This window comes from Meleagris gallopavo, chromosome 6, assembly GCF_000146605.3.
Source record: "Meleagris gallopavo isolate NT-WF06-2002-E0010 breed Aviagen turkey brand Nicholas breeding stock chromosome 6, Turkey_5.1, whole genome shotgun sequence".
Classification (NCBI taxonomy): domain Eukaryota; kingdom Metazoa; phylum Chordata; class Aves; order Galliformes; family Phasianidae; genus Meleagris; species Meleagris gallopavo.
The window spans coordinates 40,665,344-40,685,330 of record NC_015016.2 but is presented as its reverse complement, the minus strand read 5'-3'; the positions used below and the strand labels follow the sequence as shown (position 1 = coordinate 40,685,330).

Sequence of the window (19,987 nt, the reverse complement as noted above, 5' to 3'; positions counted from 1 at the left end):
GCTCTGGGCAGGGACACTCCCATTTGATCAGATTGCCCAAAGCCCCATCCAGCCTGGTCTTGAACACCTCCAGGGATGGAGAACCCACAGTTTCTCTGGGCAACCTGTATGAGTGCCTCACCACCCTCACAGTGAAGAGTATCTTCCATATATCTACCCTAAAACATTACCTTTTTTAGTTTAAAACAGCCCAGAAATAAGCATATACCAGTGAAGTGACATATGCCAGAAAAAGGCTTTCTGAGCTGGATTTTGATTGCAGGCATTCTTCAAGCCTGAGTCTGTACTGAGGCACTGGATAATAGTCCTCTCTGAGTTTCAGGAAACTTGGAAAAAATTAACGTAAATACTTGGCCTTCTGCTAATATTTCAGAAGAGATACCCACAGATTATCAAAAAATTGTGGAATAACTTAGACTGGAAGGGACCTTAACATTTTGAATTCAAATGATTTTGTTAGCAGTATTTCTCCTAGATGAATATATGCATCTAGAGAACAAATCTGAAGGATATTTTTATTTCCTATCCCTGTCTCTAAGGTGGCAGTTAGCTGAAACCATTGACCTCAATCCGACTCAAGTACTTTTAAATGAAATACTTTGGAGACTTTTGATGAAAATTTTCTAAAAAGCCAAATATTTTTGTGCATCTGACCATAGGAAATCTATAAATAAGTGAATTTTCAAAAGGTAAATTCTTGGGAAATTCCTGAAGATCTCTTGAAGAACCATAAGCTGGAGAAATCAAAATCACAAATTGTAGATGAAAGATTGTGGTTTTTGGAGTTATTTATTGTATCTCACCTTTATTATTATCCTGTCTAGATATAAATCTAGACCATCACTGTAGTAATTTGACAGTTAAGTCAATTGATTTGTTTGATTTTAAAAAACAGAGGCAGGTATTGCTGCTCGTGGTAGGGACCAATTAATTGTTGTGCTTAATTCCTATAGTATTTTTCAGTCTCTCACAAAGGCCAAATCTTCTAACACAGTGTGAGCATATCACTAAAAGACACTTCTGTTAACAGCTTTTGATTTTATTACTTCAGCTGCTATCTCCTGGTAATAAACAGCCATTTTTATGTATGTGGATGAAAGATTAGAGACATAATCACTGAAAGAACTATTTCTCTTCTTTCCTGCTTTCTCATGTGTTTATTAAAGGTTATTTCTTTATTTTAGTTTCAACGGGTAGAACTAATATCTTTCCTTAACACATTTAGTTAATAAATTTAATATTCTGAATGTATTCAGGACATTTCTTTCAAGGATTTCAAAACACTTTACAGTGAATTATTTTATACATTTGTGATGTGAAGAGAATTTATAACATCCTGGATCTAGAGAAAGTACAGCCCCAACTCTTTCATTACCTCATATAATACTACCAAGCACCACTGTTCAAAATAATGAAATCTGATCTCAGGAAGCCACAAAACTGAAATAAAAGTATTATATTTTGTATATTATTGTAATGGGAACTGCTGAATCATGCCTGAACCACTGATTGATCACCTGAGGCAAGCACTGAGTCAGACCTGGGAGCACAGGTGAAGACGATTCTCCTGTGCTACCGGAAGGGGTGGAGCCTGGCTGCCTCTCTCCTAGACCCCATTTAAGGGCTGACTGCTACTAGGGAAGGATCTCTTTCTGGAGATCTCTCCCCTTGGGGTCTTCTTGGTGATTTGAGGACAAGGGTAAGCTTTCTATCCGTTCTTCTTTAGCAGGATAACCTATAACCTGTTTAACCTAACTTTCTTGTATATTTCTTAATTATAACATCCATATATTCATTGATTATACAATTATTTATTACTTTCTGCTCAAGTTTTCAAACTTTTTCTTGTCTGTGCAAGAACTAAACTGTTTTGTATTTTGTAAGTTGAGGTACACTTGCAAGACTCTGGGTTGTCAAACATAAAAGTATTATGATACCTGGAGCAAATGGCAGTGCGCTTCTGGTTAAACACAGAGACATTTAATTGAGAGGCAGCATAGGCAAGCAGGTGAACATTAAGTCTGGTGTTTTTTCTGTTGCCAGGGGATAGAAAGGGTGATAATATGTACCTAAACAATATGACAGAGATCACATAATGGATCAGTGCTAGAACAAAGGAGCACTGCTGCTGTACTTCTTGATATTCAGTAGCAGGGCTGTAAGGTACCTGTTAAACAGAAATAGATGTTTTTTTGTAGATGATTGTTCATTGAAAGAGACTGGCTTAACTGTGTCTGAAAAATCATGGTAATACACCTATTTTGACAAAAGCTGTCCTTGAGAACTATTTCTGGCAGGATTGGAATTTTTAGTTAGAATGAGAAAGATGGAGAATGATTAGCACTGCGAGAGAGAACATCTCGATGAGATGTGGAAAACCCATTTGAATACATGTCATTGGCTAATTACGAGCTTATTTTACCATTCTTTTCTATTGAAGCAGATCTACACTGTATAATTGGATTAGAGGGAGTGAACAAGAGAGAGGCTGATGCTATCATTCGATACTTAAATGCTCTCCTTTGATGTGGGAAATTCAGGTTCAAAACTTCACCTTAATAAACATTTAAAGATGTATGCAAAGGCAAAACAGCTCCTACAGAGAATAATAAGAGAAGCGCCAAGCAAAAGCCTCAAATATCCATCAATACAGGAGCTAAAGTCTGTTACTGAAAAGAGGAGAAGATGGAGCAGGAAGTCACAGCAAAAAGTGCTATACATACAAGGCTGAAGCACTACTTCTATTCCCTCAATTCATAAGAGAAACGTGAGCAGTCTTATGTTTGTCCTAATACAGATGAAGGAGTCTTCTGTGACTCCAGAAGTCCTCCAGGGAAACAGAAACCTTTTCCCACATGCTGTCATTAGGAAAAAGTTTAGTATTTACAAGTGCCATAAAAGACAGATGTATCAAGCGGGATCTTAGAGCCTTCACTGATGAAGGTGGGGAATTGAAATACTACACAAGGAGTCTGTAATGCTTAAAATTAATTAAAAGGGAAACATGTTTCCCTTCAAAAGGGGCAACAGCTACTTCTTGTAGACTTAAGCATATCTGGAAAGGACTCAGACAGATTGTATTATTTTCTTTTAGCAGATGAGTAAAATGGCACAGAAATTAACCCCAGTTATTCTGCAAGTTTCAGACACTGCATCATGTGCCCAGGTGCCTACAGGTCATTTCTGAATACAAAACATTTGTACATAAATTTTCCAACTAAATGCAGCAGTAATACATTGAGACTTACAGATAATAAGTTGACATTTTTCTGCAAATTTCATATTTAATTTCACCTCATGCTTGCATTATGCAATGCTGAAATGACTATGTCATCAGAATGAGCATTCCAGTTTCTATTTGAGACGTGTTTTCAATTATTTGAGTCTCCATTAACATCTATGCCACCTCTTCATACACTACTGGAATTCACCCTAACAGCACTGTGTGCACAGTTAGGAAAAAAGTATATGACCAAGAAACAGAAATTTCAATCCTGTACAGTGTGGCCTTGTCTGGAACAGAGGTTTCTACAGGCCTTAAGTACTCTCAGACCTGTTCATACAATAGATTGCTTACCTATCTCTCTTCTATATTTCCTGAGAGATTTTACCCTGGATTTCATCTTTTCAGTTTTGAGTCCCTACAGACTACTCAGCTTCACCTTAATATCTTGACGTTAACTGACTGACTGCTTGGCAAGACTCTTTTTTACTACAGTCAAAGGAGGTCTCTCTGGGAGAACTTACATAGCCATGGAATAATTGATCAAACTGGTAGGTAGGGGCTAGCTTACAGATAGACTGACAGCTATTACTTACAAAAATGCTCCCAGTGATACTGTAGAAAATTGAAAGATACTGAAGGTAATTGCTGGCTTGCTGGTGTACTTTCAGTGGATGTGAATGCTTTGTGTGCTGTACCCCTTGTGTGCTGATTGTCTGGCTTGCACCTGTCTTGGTGCCTCTTCCGAGCATTCCACAGAAACTCGAAGTCTCCTGGGAATCTTGTGTTTCTGTACACAGTGGAGTCATCACAAATTAGAAATGTTTCTCTGTGTGCAAGTGAAAAGTGTAGAAAAGTATAAACTGACTGCAGAGCTGCTATGGTTAGCGAACTTTGTTATGTGATTCAGATTTAGACGTAAGTTAAACGTATATTTCATAGCACAAAAGAAAGTGTGTGGTGTTAGCTCCCTCTTTTTCCAAGTAGCTCTGTTGCAGAATGGTACAAAATTGATATCCTTGTTCCTGCTATCACAATCTCGTAATCTTCACCTATTAGGATAGGGTCGTGTTGGGGAAGATGGTGGTTGTGTACAGGAGGGGTTCCTGGTAGACGGTTTACTTCTTTTGTGAAACGTGGAACCGTCATTGTTTTGTCACAATCCATAATAGAACTGACTGTACTGTGGAGAGATGTCATTTGCTTTACTTCTGGCCAGTTTTTTCAAGACAGAGACCTCACACTTGCAAACTGCTTGCAAGTTTTTTTCCCAGATGTTTCTTCCAATGGCCCCGTGCAAATACTGTTGAAGGTCAGTGAGACCAGTTCTCAGTTGGTGTAACTGATACAGCTCCATTTACTTCTGCCAGTCTTGACAGACTGCATCAGATGATGCCTCCTAATCTTTGCCTTAGAGAGAATTGTTTTTGCTAGATATGATTGGTGTTATATTGCATGCTTTATATTCATAGTTGCATAGAGTACAGTGCTAAGTAGGTTAGACTCCTCTGTGCTGCCTACTTGTCTCAAGACTAATGTTGTTCCATTTCATAATGACATAATGGTGCCACCTGCAGTCCAGAGCCTTATACAAGTGGCTTCAGATGATGTGGTTCATAGTAATGAAAGCATTGAGCACAGCAACATGAAGGATGACAATAAGCAGTCATTTGTAGAAGCCACCACGTTTTGAGAAGCCTGTTTTATTTTTGTTACCATAGCAAGAGCTTAATTTTCTCACACTTTGCTTTGAAAATGAAGTTAATGACACCAAAATCTGAACTGTTGTCAGAAGCATCTGATAAAACTCAGTAGCATTACTCTCTGCAGCTCTCTGACATTGAGTGTGCTGGCACACTTCATTGCAGATTTCAGTCTCTGCGCATTTCAACAGAAATATAGAAAAGCTGGGCTCTGGCTAAACTATGTTTGAACCTGAGAGATTTTTTTGTTCTTATTGATGGAATATGATTGGAATGATTGATTTCTGTCTTTCTTTTGTGTACTTCTCATCTGTCTGTGGGCTTTTTTTGTCTTTTTTTTTTTTTTTAGTGGGAAAACATCACTCTCTGTGTGCCAAGGGCTGTTCAACTACTGAATATTCTGTTAGGAATTCTTTACTATTACGACTTTAATGTGGAGCTTAGCATGGTTTTCAGTGGTTTTTCTTTCTTCTTTTCACTGTTGTTAAAGAGTGTAATTTGTGCTTTACATATATGTAGGAGAATATCTCTCTGAAAAGTGATAACACATGCAGAGACAATGTGGAAACATATTACATGGTTTGAGAAATTGGGAGAAAAGATCATGATGAAGCAGAGAAAATACTAAAAAATCTTCTTAGTTCCAGTTGTGGTAGTTTAGTATGATGAACTCAGAATTTATTTCTCTTTTTTTTTTTTTCCCAATTGCTTTTCTTTGTGGGTAGTCTTCAGAGAATATCTGCTGACTTGCTAGACGAATCCTTTTATTCTGCCTGAATATTCTTCTCTGTGTAGGGTCTTTTGTTTTATTGAAATGTGGTGGCTGTTTAATAGCTACCCTATTGATACAGATACTTGTTTTATTTAAATGTCCTCATGTCCTTTAATCATAGTGAGATAAATCACCCATATTAGAAAGAAATAGGGGTTATAATTACATGAAATTAAATGTTTGATTCACTTTCTTCTTCCATTACTAATTATTTTAATGATAGTTTTATAACACATAGCAGAGTAATGAAAGAATGTCCATACCTACATCATTTTCTTGAATGTAAAGGAAATCACACATTAATCTGACAAAATGTTGACATTACAAAATGAATTATCAGCTCAGTTTTAACGAGGCCTCTTTTTATTCACCTCCAATTATTTGTTCTGTAATTTTGGTCATTTAAGCAACCTAAGTAACAGATTGTTTATTCAGAGAGGATACTTAGCAAGCTAAGCACTGTGACTTCCAGCTATTTATTTGGATTACGAAAACAGAGCTTAGCTTTCTTAAGTCTTGTTTTTGAGCAGCAAGCTGCTCTCTTTGCTGAAGTTTTCTTTTTCCTGAAATGCTGCATTTCTGGTGCACAGATATTATGAGGAGCAGCTGAGGGAGCTGGGATTGTTCAGTCTGGAGAAGAGGAGGCTCAGGGGAGACAAGATTGTTCTCTACAACTGCCTGAAAGGAGCCTGTGCTGAGGGGGAGGTCGGCTTCTGCTTAACTAGCAATAGCACTAGAGGGAATGGCCTCCAGTTGCACCTGGGGAGGTTCAGGTTGGATATTAGGAAATACTGTAGAGTGCTGAGGCAGTAGCACAGGCTGCCTAGGAAGATGGTAGAGTCACCGTCCCTGCAGGTGTTCAAGAAATGTTTACGTGTTGAACTAAGGGACAAGGTTTAGTGGGGAGATATTGGTGGTAGGTGGATGGTTGGATTAAACAGTCTTGGAGGTTTTTTCCAGTCTTGGTGATTTTATGATTCAGTGATTTCATTCCTGTCTCAGGTCAACTGAGGACTCTGCTAAACCCAGCATTTTGCTAGTTTGATACACTATAATGTATGCCAGAGTAATAAATAAACGATTTTTCTCCTATTCTGTCTTGCAGTATTATTCTGTCTGAGGTGTGTTAATGGGTAGTTTTAACTTGAGAGCAGGCAAACTGAAACATACAGTGTTTATTTTAGAGAAATTTCACAGGCAGGCAACCACTTCCTTTTGTTTATCTGGTAGTTCCTGCATAGCCTGGTTAGTGATGTGAAGTGGGAAGAAGGGCATAGAAAATAAGCAGGTATGTACAACGTCTCCATTTTATTCTTCTGTGCCATTTGACCATGGAAGTATTTTAAGTTGCTCTTTATAGCCTAGTAATCTTCAAGTACACCTAGATTTAATTCAACTCATGAGAAATGTAGATAGGACCATATGCAGTGAAGGACTTTGGCTATTCAACATGGTAATTAGGAAGTCTTGCAAGGTATCACTTATGGCTGGTGGGCACCCACCTTTAGGTGAAAGTGGCATCTCCTCAAGGGCTTGCAGAAATGCTCTGTGACAGCCCACGGCAGAAAGCAACAAATAATGCTGCTGCAGGCTGACTTACAGGGGTTGTGGAGATGTTAGAAATGTAATTGCTCATGTTGGAATCAGGCCAGTGAATAGGGTCACCTCTCTTGGCCTTTAAAGGAGTGTTTTGACATGTTCCAGCTACAGCACTAGCACTTGAAGTTGTAGCTGAGTTTTCTCCTGAATCTGGAAAGTGGCCTTTGTGCTCACAAACTCTGTCACTGATCAGTCAAGTAACAGCAGTGCCAGCCGTAGTGTACCATATAGCATCTTATGCCAAAATCATGTGTGAGAGAATGTACTTCATCTGATATGACTCTTGTTCATCACTGGTGAAAATGCACAGCTAATGGTGGTGCCTATGTTGAGGAATAGTGTTTTGTAGCTGAGAATTCGCTCTATCAAATAGTGTTTTTGTGCTCTTTGTTATAGTTTCCATTGGAATAAATGGAAGCATTACTTTCAGAGTCACCTACACATATTCCACAATGTCCCATCCACTCCACCAGGAAGATATGTCGTAACTCAGTGCTGTATAAATCCCTGTTATCTCACCACTCAGGATTTCATCTCCTTTTCTATATCATTTCACCCTCAGTGATTCTGCTTTCCTCAGCCTGTTTGCTACCAAGCTTTTTCCCCATTCTCTCCATGTTCCTGTCTTTACAAAAATGTTCTTCCAAAAGAGGCTGCTGAGAGACTGAGGATGCTTGGGTTGCCCAGGAGAAGAGGACATTAAGAGGTGACCTCACTGCAGCTCCCTGAGGTGGGGAAGCAGAGAGAGGTGCTCGGATCTCCTGGCAGAATGGGAATGGCACAGAGCTGTGCCAAGGGAGGGTCACAGTGGGTGTTAGGAGACATTTACCATGAAGGTGATCAAATACTGGAAATTCCTGAAGAAGTGGTTGATGTTCTGTGCCTTTTAGTGCTCAAGAGGCATTTGGACAACGTCCTCAATAACATGCCTTAGCTTTTGGTTAGCACTGGCGTGGTCAGGCAGCTGGACCTGATGTTCTGTCTGGCTGAGCTGTGCTGTGCTATGCTATGCTAAAACCTTCAGGTCTGCTAGTTGTGTAGCATAATTGTGGTGCTGGGCACCGTGGGTTGGTTTCCAGGCTGCTCCTTCCCAATTATCAAAAGATGCTGGAAACAGGAGTAGTGATTGGAAACACAGGAACTCCCTGTCCATGTGCCAGTTCTCCCTATGAGCTTATTCTCAAGTTTCCATGTAGCCTTGTCGAAAGCCGCCTTATGGGAAGAGACAAACCAAGAGAGTTAGGAGTAGTTAGTGAGAACTCTTAATTATAGGAAGTATTTGTAAAACACTTGAATGGATACAAGATGAAAACAAACAGACAAAGGAAGTCTGCTTACTTTTAGGCAGGCAGTAAGTATAATCTGTTTTCTACCTAAAACAGGAAGAAAAAAACAGAAATTACATTACTCTGTGCGTACAAAAAAACAGCAATCTGAATAATTATGTGAAAGCTATCCTGCGTATCAAGACTGTTACCGTCTGTTCCATGCTTTTAGCTTGTAAGCTTCCAAGAAACAGGAAAATATCTGCTATTTAGCTAGCATATAATCTCTTCTGAAAGATCCAGATGCCATGTTGTGATCTTAATATAAGTCTTACTGGAAGTCTTTGATGATGTGTTGCTGAGGGAGCTTGTGGCAATGCAGTGGCTTAGATTCTGCATTTGAGATGCTTTCAGTGTCCGTGAAGGAGATTAATTCAACACTAAACTTGACAGAGGACAAAAAACAAAACTCTGTCCAGAAAATAAACTTAAGAGCAGTACTAAAAGAGGCTGGGGGCTTTTCTTAAATTCATAATCTGTGCAAGAATTAACTGGAGATGTACTGAGGATTCACCTTGAAGTACCTGTGTGTTTGTATGAGAGCAATAACTGAATTTCGGAACAACAACAACACAAAAAAAAAAACCTGAAATGAAACAAACAAAAAAAAATCCGAAACCTGAAATGAGTCCCCTTATAACCAATGATGACTGCTGTGATAAATGCAAATTGTTCAGGAAAAGTTTCATGAGAATGAATTTTTTTAAGATCCTGCATGTGAGTGAATATGAGAAGACCTTTATTCTCCCAGGCTTTCACCCTTAAGATAAACTTAGGTTTAACCTTTAACCTCAACCTCTCTATTTTAGCTATTTCAGTTATAGTGGCTTATGCCATGGTTCTCTATTTAATCTAGAAATCTGACTATTTCAGTTTTTTTATTTTCCTCAGGAAATATGCTTTAGAATATCATTCTAGTAAACATTCAGAATTGCTTTGCACTTATTAATTGATTTCTTGTCCAGATTATAGTAAAAACTTTGTGTTTGAACCCTCTGCCAGTCTTTATTTTATAAATTATCCAAAATGGGGAAGATCCACCTCTAGGCTGTTTCATCCACTGAATAGAGTGACCAGTTCAGGGCCATTAAACCAGTGCTGTTTGCCAGGTCATTCTCTTGCAATGACATCCAAGAGACATGTGTAATTAATTCCCTCACTGATTGACAACAGTAAGAACAGTGTAATCAGTCACTTTGTATAAACAGTCCTCATTATTGCAAGTAGTGTTTGGGGACAGATTTGTGCTGCTCTGATGGGGAAGAACATTTTGTTCTCTTTCTGCCAACTGTCATCAACTTCCTTTCCTGCTCTAGATGTAAAACAATGGTTGAATTTTATCTGCTGACTTTCAGTGCACAAAATAAAGCTAATTTGAGGCTTTTAGGAACCAAGAATAAACACTTGGAACTGGATGGAGTCCTGTTCTGTCTGAGAGATTGTTGATCGCACATGAATTGTGATAAATTTCACTCATGTGCCTGCAGCTTCTCCAGTAGGTATATCAGAGAGCATTGGTGATGAGCATTGCCTTTTTGGTCAGCAGGGATCTGTTTGCTGGGTGAGCATGAACCTCAGATACGTGTTGATAACAGGGGAAGGTACTACCATGTCAGTAAGCGAATTTATCAGCTCTGCTTTTGAAAGAGATTTTGTTTTTTGCTTAAGGACAGGACAGCTTGAAGATTGAGGATGGATACTCTTGGAGAAAACTACATGAGAAGTATTCCTAAGCTCACTGATGAAGCACTAAAGGAGCCCCAGAACAGTGTTTGCAAATAAGTTTTTGCTGTTAGGTTTTGCTATTGTTTTTGTGTTTATTAACTGCTAAAAAATGATACATTATGGTATGGCCTGTTTGGACTAAGGCATAGGCTCAAAAAGTAGAATCTTGTTGATGCAGATAGACAGCCACTTTTTTTGTTTTTGTCTTAGCTTTAAAGATGCTACAGACTGCAGTCTCATCTGTTAGACAACTATATCTTCACAAACACAAGCAGACTACTTAGAAATTATTATTCAATTTCTGGGTTGCTTATTATGTTACTACTGTTGTTTTGAATGAGAAAATAGGAATGTTGTAATTAATACAGAGTTCTTTACCCTTAATATAAAGAAATTGTGGTGTCTAATATGTAGGCAATACAACTACACAGACGTTACTTATAGGCCAGCGTGCAAATCTAAGTTTGCATTCATGTCCATACTGAACCTGTTTAGTAACTCTGCAGTTTCTTCTGTGTATCCTGAGGATTTTGTTGCATAAGTGTTCCTGCAAAGTAGTTGTTTATCTTCTTGTCACTACTGAAACCTGCAGTCATTAAAAATCTAATTGTAAGTCATCCCTCAAACGATGCAACTTTTTTTTAGCACATTTCTGTGTTTCAGGGGAATATATCTAGGGTGCATTTGTACACACTAAATAGTGTGTAAGGTCTGTGTCTGGGGCTCCTAGACACCCTTGCAAAAAAGGGTAGTCAAGAAGCTACATTTTATAACTAATTGGTTTTGAAATGACCCTGCTTCTTAGCTACTGTGATCTGTCAAGAATAGACAATATCCAGTTGTGAGGTTTCTCATCATTGCTTGAGACCCTGCCAGCGTGCACAAATCCCATGAGCTATAGAGAGGTGGATGTGATAATAGCAGTTCTGTAAAAGGTCCCTTTTTTCATTTGGCAAGAAGTGAAGTACGCTCAGGCAAGTTGTGTATTGCTGCTGTCAATAACACGTGACTCACTCATCTGATGTAGTATCAGAGGACCTGCCACTCTTAGTAGAAAACCGTGGATTTACCTTCCTTTCTCTCTTCTCTCCAAGGTAGATAATTTTTGAAACCAGACTTCACGTGATCATAGATCCAAAAAAGCATTGTTTTTCTTTGTGTTTTGACTGTTGTCTTGGGTGTTGTATTTATGGTAGCTTGTGAAAAGGAATGTTGAATCACTTGCCATTAACCATGGAAGAGGAAGCTGTTAGTGTTGTCTCAAGTCTCCATCTGTGTCAATAGGCAAAGTATCTGAAAACAGTACAATCCTATTAATTTTTGATGCACATCTGTTACCACTGCCTATGTCAAGAAGCAAGGCACTGTGGTACTGATGAAATCCTGGCACGTTTTGAAGGTAATAGGAAACATCTCCTAACAAATGCTTGTAACAAAGCTGGGATTTTAACTAATGCTATGCTTGTCTACTGTTGGGAATCAGTTAATTCAAATTCAACAGAAATGAAGCTATAGTTCTCAAAAATAATATAATCAAGAAAGTAACTTTGAAAGTTGTTTCTAGCTTGCCTTCATAAAGGCTGCACAAGCATAGTGGTGTAGGGTGTGAGCTTTTTCTTCCCTATTAGTCCAGTTTTTTGAGTAGTTCAGTTTCGAGAATGGAGATATATTTATATTTTTTTAAGTTCAAATATTTTATCTACAGTACTCTGAAAAACATTTCGGCCAGTGAGAGACTTGCAAGAAGCATTGGTTCATTTCTGCTGCCACACTCTGTTCTCATTGGAGCCCAACTTCAGAGTCTGAAGTCTGAAATGAGCCATGAAAAAACATGTATTTACAATTATTGGAGAAGCACAGCCACTGAAAAGAGAAAACTAAGTGATGGACAGCTTGGGTGAAAAAACCCAAACTGAGGAATATCATAGAAAGCAGAAAGAAAAAAACAAATTCAGTTATTCTCCAACGTATAACCCAGGTTTGTGATGTGAGCAATGAAGAATTAAGCCTTGAGACATCTTGAATACAGAAATAAGATAACACAAAGTGCTTTAGCTTTAGTACTGAAAATTTTACATAGCTTTTCCCAAACCCAAGTGGGGGAGAACAAATAGGTAGCAGATAAAGACCTTCCTATAAAAAGCCCTTCTTTGAAGTATTCCAAATGGGGTGTATATACTTCAGGGAGGTTCAGTAGACAGTTTACTTTGTTATCAAGAAATAATAAACCTGTTGAGACAGACTGTTCCAGAAAAATCACTTTGATGATCAAGTGAATGTTTCGTTGGGTTTTTTTTCTGAGACTTTTTCACCTTTTCTGTGAGGCCTTTCTGAGATTTGTTTTTTTGATCCTGAAGAATGAACCAAAGATGATTTTGTGTTCGTAGCCTTATACCACCTTACAGAATCTGCAGCTTGGGGTGACTATCAAAATGCTACAGGTCACTTTGCCTCAGGATTTTGCCTCCCCCTTTCACAGAAGTGTAAGGAAAAGCCACCCACAGTAATTTGTGTTCAGAATTAAACCACTTTTCATATACTGTGGTCCTGTAACCTAGTTAGGTACTGCAGGCATTTAATGAACAAACATAATTCTCTTCCTTCAAAGGTATCCTGTAGATACTGAAGTAACACCACACGATAAATCTTTTTCATGCAGTGTGAGAGCTGGGATCATCTGCATCGGAGCCAGATCAGGCTAAGAGGCTCATATTCATCCTCTTCTGGATGCTTGGGCTGCTGCCTTTTTGGCTCTTTTTGCCCTTCTGCTGGGATAAGACTGCTGGAGAAGTGGGCATTTGGTTTTCTCACCCACCCAACTTTTGTCCCAAGTCAAGTGCTTTAGGTTGAGGGTGTTCCCATGCTGTACCTCTCCATCTAGGTGGCAAGGTAATGCCACCACAAATCATGCCAACATGAACAGTCATTTTTGGACTCTGAGCTTACGCACAGCTGGACAAATAAAATCAGGCTTGCAAGACTGGGAATTTTCTAGTTTTTGGTGTGTTTTTTTCTTTGCATTCTGTAATCTGCAGTGTCTGGCACGCTGAGGGAAAATCAAATGGATTATTTTCAGGAAGTACATTTTCGTGATCTGGCTGTGAGCTACCTCCAGATACAGTTTAGTCATGAGGCTCACTGCCAACCTATTAAAAACTAACCTTCAGAACATATTTTGCTCAGTGAAAACGCAGTCTAACTCTCATAATAAGACTTGGAACACCACTCTGTTGACTTGAGTCATGTCACAGAGACTAGACCTTAAAAAATGAAGTTTGTGTTTGGATCATATGTCAATATCTGAGGTAGAAAATATTATTTTTGCTATTTAATTATCAAACAAAAATGTCTTACTCTGTTGGAGACACTGAATTGGGAAATTACTTTTTTCTTATCATCAAATCACAGGTCATCACTGTTGGCTGCAGTTAAAGGATGGTAAATAAAGTCCAAATGACATTTTGTGAACTAAAATTAAAAATGTGGAAGAAAGTTATTGCTCACGTGGAGGTACCAAGGCTAGGAAATCAAGCCAGAATAACCTGTGCTGCTGTAGCTCCAGTGTCAGTAAAATTTTTCTCAGAAATTCTCTTTGTAGTGAGAGTATTACCAATATCTAGGCTTGATGAGAAGACTAGGTAAAAATAAAATCTGAAAAATTTCCACCTGCATCCATCCAAGAGATTTTTTTCTTCCTAAAATGTACCCTTCCTCCTCTTCTCAGTAAAAAAAGTTCAATTCCAGCCTGGAAGCTGAAGGAATGAAAGTGTGGATAACCATGATGGATTCTTTGGTGGTCTTATTTACCAGATCTGCTGGTTCAGTCAAGTACAATGCTGCTTCTTGAGTGATCCTGAAGCAGTGTTCCCTCTCCCTGCCACAGCAGATACCTTAGGGAGGGAGGAAAGACCACGTAGGCATGGGTGATGATGTCCATCTTTCCAGTTAGCAATATTCCACCCCTGTGTAGGATTAGACAGAAGTTTTTGTTCTCTGAAATTGAACTCGTAACCAGTAGGTAGAAGACTGACTTCTTCCATCAGTTATCTGAGCACCGATTTAACAGTGTTTAGAATTAAATATATGGAAGCTCTCCTTAATTAATGAGACCTTTCGTACAGTGTAAGTACATTATTAATTGTCTGCTTAAGAGACCAGTAATAGGGTAGAGCCAAATAATACATCACGGTTTACCTAGAGAAAAAGGATTATTTATGGAGGATTTGTTTTGAAAAGCACATAGGGCTGCCTTAAAAACAAAACAAAACTTGTAAATATTTCATAGGGAAATAATCCTTTGATTGCCACGTCTGGTCTTCATTCTGAATGCCTTTCAAAGATGCTTCCCTCCTTGTTTTGTCTGTCTGAACAGGCTTTTATAAGAACTTCTGTGTTCCAGTGTATTTTAGAAATATTTTTCATATATGATTGAAATGCAAAATTATTCATGTGTGCAAAACATTTTTCAGAGAATAACAAATAATTTCTGTGGCTAAACATGAAACTCTGAAAAAAGGAAGCTGTAAGGGATTGCATTTGCAGAGTACCCTTTCTCCCTCAGCTGTAATTGTGCAAATGGCACTGGCACAGTACTGTCATTTGCTGCCTTTTACATGAAGCCAGTATAAAGATTAAAGTACCAGCTGGCTTTCTGAAAACTGAAGTTATCAAACCTCAAGCTTGAAACAAACAGGCTGTTTGGATTGGCTTTTTAAATGTAATTTAACTTTGCTCATCTCTAGTTAAAATTCTAAGCGCAAATCAGCAGTTGAACTTTTCCTTACTCATAAGACATATTTCCAGCAAAAATTTTTCAAAGCACCTTTTATTGGAGGTCTCCATTCACCTTGGGTCTTTTCTTCTCTTTCTGCTCCAATAGAGTATTAAGATAGAGCCTGAAAAGTAAAGTTCATTGAAAAATTCATAAAGAGTTTGTGAGGTTTTTCTCCAGGGTGAAATAGCTATTTTTTCAAAAATGTTGAAAAGTAGCCATCATTACTAAAAGTATACTTTTTCCAAATTTATATTGATTTTGCTAGGACATTTTTGACATATCATTCACTTAGTGTTGCCTCTAGGATCTTAGATCATTTGCACAGTCTTTACAGACAATATCTTTTTAGATCAGGCTTCATCTAAGAAATCCATTTTTTCAAGAAAAATTTAGAAAGTAATTTCAATGGAAATTGACAAACTTAAATTAGCGAGAAATTTTACAGAAAGAAAAAATGAAGAATCACAGAATCATAGAATTGCTCAGGTTGGAAGGGACTACAAGAATCATCAAGTCCAACCGCAGCCTAACCATAATACCCTAACTCTAACAACCCTCTGCTAAATCATATCTCTGAGCACCACATCCAAATGGCTCTTAAACACATCCAGGGACGGTGTCTCAACCACCTCCCTGGGGAGCCTATTCCAATGTTTAACCACCTTTTCTGAAAGAAGTGTTTCCTAACATGCAACCTAATCTTACCTTGGCGCAACTTGAGGCCAGTTCCCCTCGTCCTGTCACCAGTGAGAAGAGACCTACCCTGCTCTCACTGTAAGCACATTTCAGGTACTGGAAGAGAGTAATAAGGTCTCCCCTCAGCCGCCTCTTCCCCAGACTAAACAGCCCCAGCTCCCTCAGCCTCTCCTCATAGGGCTGATTTTCCAAGCCCTTCAATAGCTTTGTTGCCCTTCTCTGGACCTGCTTCTTTAAACTTTATGAAACAGATACGCTTTTTTTATTCTTTTTGTGAACTTAATTACTTTTTCTTGTTTTTCTTTCTTGTTATTTTAATTTGTAATTAGGACGTAATGATTTTTAATGAAGATTTCATCAAAAGAATTCACTCAGGCTATGAGTGATAGCTATAGCGTTTAATTATGTTCCAGGTAATGCTACCACCAGCGGAACCAGAAGCCCTTTCTTATTTCCTTCTACTATTGTATAAAATTCAGTCTATAAATGAGCACACATAGGAATGCCTCTCCCTGCCTCTGTCCCCATCTCGCCTCTGACGTCCAACCAATTAAAAAGGAACTACATGTCTTAGGTGAAAATATCTTTTTGATCGGGAGAAGTTTTAATTTTCTTTCACATTCCCCACATAAAGAAAAGTAAACAAAATTTTGGGTAATAGAACAGCAAAGCAACAGAGTGCCCAGGAGCCTGGTTTGTGGCTGACCAGTGAGCTATTTCAGCTGATTAACATCTGGCGCAATATGACGAAGGCTTGGATTCTTTCTCTATGAGCAGCCCTTTGTAGTGCTGCTGCACATCTTCTGCATGAATCAGAGAAATTGCACTTGCATCGAACGAGATCTCTTTCTGAGGATAAGTGGAACGGTGCTGAAAGTTCGAAAAAGGCTGTGATCATTACAGAAGAGGGGACCTAAATGATAATGTGGGTGTTGGTATACTGCCTGGAGTGATCCTGGGGTATCTATTCACTGATATCACCAGCTGTGTTGTTTCTAAAAGGGAACTGAGGTACCTGAGCTCTTAACAGCATTATAAGTTCAGTAAACTGGCTTAGATAGACAGCTTAAATACCTTCTTGTGCACCACGTCAAGGCATCTCACGTAGGCATTTTGTACAGAAGAGGTCACTTATTAGCTTTTGGCTGTGATTGCAGTTTGTTAATGATGTGTGAGAACCCACTTGATGGAAGTTCAGTTCTTGTCAGGTAGTCTTTCTCAGGAAAGATCTTTTGTCCTTTTGCTCTTCCTGAGAGAATTTGGACTTTTGGCCATGCCTCAAGCTTTCTTTTGCGTCCCACACCATCAGAGTTCATTTACAAACCACTGGTTTGATGATTCAGTGAAAAAGGATTGGCAACAGTGCTTAGATACCTGCTTTGTATTATTCAGTGTAAATGAAGACACATTAAAAGGTGGGCCAGAGAGTGTAGCCAGTGAACATGCAAGTCTTTTTTACTAAAATCAATACCAGTGCATGCTTGACTCTCAAGATCCAGTTGAGATTCAGCAACTTCAGTTCCCTTCTGGGTGAATTCAGGGTGCCCTTTAAACAAAGCAAACTTCAACTTGCTTCAGTCTGACAACTGTCTGAGCAGCAAAGCTGTCTTTTTCTCAGGTTGTACGATCACCAGCAGTGGGTTGTAAAGCAGTGAGCCTGGCTCAGATGGGGCTTGAGAAAACTCACTGTCCCTAAGCCTGGTACCGCACCGTTGGAGCCCCATCACAACTGGTAATGCAGGTCACACCTGCCTTTCTCAGCAGAGAACTTCTCTGCCTCTCCACTGACCCAGTCCAGTCTTTCATCCCACACCCATGTGGATCTGCAATGCTCCTTGTGTGAATGCAGAGATGGCCTTGAGGCCATTCTGCTTGTGAAGAAAAACAAGGAAAATAACGGTTTGCTATCAAGATGTAAGGACTTCTGATTCTGTCAGTGTATGCAGGCTTTAGCTAGGGCAACCATGAGACTGAATTTAGGATTCTGTTCTTTGATATTGTAACCTACTATATTGCTTTTGGGCTCGTTTTAAAAATGATATGTATCAAGGCTTATAGTTACTGCTATGTACTTTGTCTTGCCTAGATGAATTTTATTTAGCTGTATCTGTAAAATAAAATTCTCACAGCTAAAGTCACTGAGATATTGATATTTGTGCATGAATTCATGAATGACTACCAGCAGGATTTGGCTTTACTAGTTGCTGCTGAGCAGCAGAGGAGAGCATTAGAGAGGTTAGGATTGGAAGCCCAGATGGAGCTGAACTTGGCAAGGGAGGTGAAAAAGAAAAAGAACAAGAAGACGTGGGCAGGACGAGGCAGGCCAAAGAGAGCGTTCCCCCTCTGACAAATGAGGATGGAGAACTGGCTTCCTCGGACATGGAAGAAGCTGAGATGCTCAGTCTGTGTGTTGTCGCCTCAGTCTTCAGTGCTAGTCAGGCTCCCCTTGTCTGCCAGAACCCTGAACCTGCAGGTGTGCATTTCCCAGAAGCATCATCTCCCACATTGGAGAGGTTTCTCCGGCCACTTCTTGCTGGTCGTACAATCCTTAAGAATCATGGAATTATTAAGGTAGGCAAAGATCACTGAAATCATCTGATCCAGCAATCTTATTTTTAATTATTGTATTGAGAACAACAACAGTAAGATAACAGAGTACCTCACCGAATGCTATCTCCCTGCCAAACAAACCACGTGACTTTGTTTCCATCACCCACAAGAAGTACGTTCTGTGTAACCCGTGCTTTGCATGAAACAAAGCCCGTGTGCGGATGCGTTCCCTAAAGCAGGAAAGAAATTGCAAGTAATAACAGACTTAGACTGGATCGTGTGTGCATTTAATGAAACAGCACAATTTTGTAGAAACGGCCTGGAAAGAGAGAATCCATCCAACCAGAATTCAGCTTTCTTATCTGAAGGAAAGACGTTTTTATACATAACAGTGTCTTTTATTTGCAGAAACAATGGCATTGGAAAACATAGCTAAAGAAGTAACTCTAGAACAAACATTACAATAAAGAAACAACATAAAACTATTAACATCAATATCTAAAAGGATTAAAAGGAATGCAGCAGATCCTGGAAAGTCTGTCAAAGGGAGGGTCCTTGCTAATAGTGAAATGAGGAGCCTTGCAAAGTCTGTCAGGGTTAAACACTTGAAGGTCCGTAATATCAGAGAGCAGTTGGCTGTGAGAAGCCTGAGGTCCCGCATTGTTGTCGAATGGAGTGGGCCTCATGTGGCATGTTCTGGCAGGGCTGTCCACCTGCAGCACGGCAGGCTGGATGGTCGGCAGCGAGGGGGGCTCCTGCAGCTGCTTGTGCCGGTTCCGCTGTTAGGATTTGGTGGGCAAGGAGCCACGGTGCCGAGCAGGCTCTGCTTCTGCTTCCTTCATCACTTTTTTTGGCAGTGCGACCATATCTTGAGTGTCTTCTGTGTCAAAAGGGTCGTCTATTGCAAGGAATGATCTCTTTCTTCCTTGCACATCCAGATGCTTTGTTTTACATTTGCGTTTGCCTGATGGTTTCTGGCACTCAACCTGTTTTTGCAGCACAACCTAGAATCATAGAATCATAGAATTGGTCAGGTTGTAAAAGACCTTAAAGATGATCGAGTCCAACCACAACCTAACCATACTACCCTAACTCTAACAACCCTCCTCTCAATCATGTCCCTGAGCACCACATCCTAATGGTTTTTAAACACATGTAAAGATGGTGACTCAACCACCTCCCTGCCTGGGGAGCCTATTCCAGTGCTCAACCTCCCTTTCTGTAAGGAAGATTTTCCTGATATAGAACCTAACCTCCCCCCCAGCACAACTTGAGGCCATTTCCCCTCTTCCTGTCAGCAATGAGAAGAGACCAGCGCCGCTCTTGCTGCAATCGCCTTTGAGGTATTGGAAGAGAGTAGTAAGGTCTCCCCTCAGCCTCCTCTTCCCCAGCCTAAAAAGCCCAGTTCATTCAATCACTCCTCATAGGGCATATTCTCCAAGCCCATCACAAGGCTTGTTGCCCTTCTTTGGGCCTGCTCCAGCACTTCATTGTCCGTTCTGTACTGAGTGCCCAAAACAGAACACAGCACTCAAGGTGAAGCCTCACCAATGCCGAGTACAGGGACAGGATTCCTTCCCTAGTCCTGCTCAGCACACCATTCCTGATCCAAGCCAGGAT

General features: G+C 39.6%; 2 protein-coding genes across 4 annotated transcripts in view; one reads left to right on the top strand and one right to left on the bottom strand.

Moving 5' to 3' along the window:
* Positions 1 to 19,987, top strand: part of CPNE4 (copine 4) — a 176,114-nt gene that overhangs the window by 102,859 nt on the left and 53,268 nt on the right. The gene's annotated exons all lie outside the window — the stretch shown is intronic.
* LOC109368291 overlaps positions 16,225 to 19,987 on the bottom strand; it is a 6,562-nt gene continuing 2,799 nt past the window's right edge. The window contains exon 2 of the transcript XR_002116189.1: positions 16,225 to 19,371. The gene's annotated coding sequence lies outside the window, so the exon portion shown is untranslated. The remainder of the gene's footprint in view (positions 19,372 to 19,987) is intronic.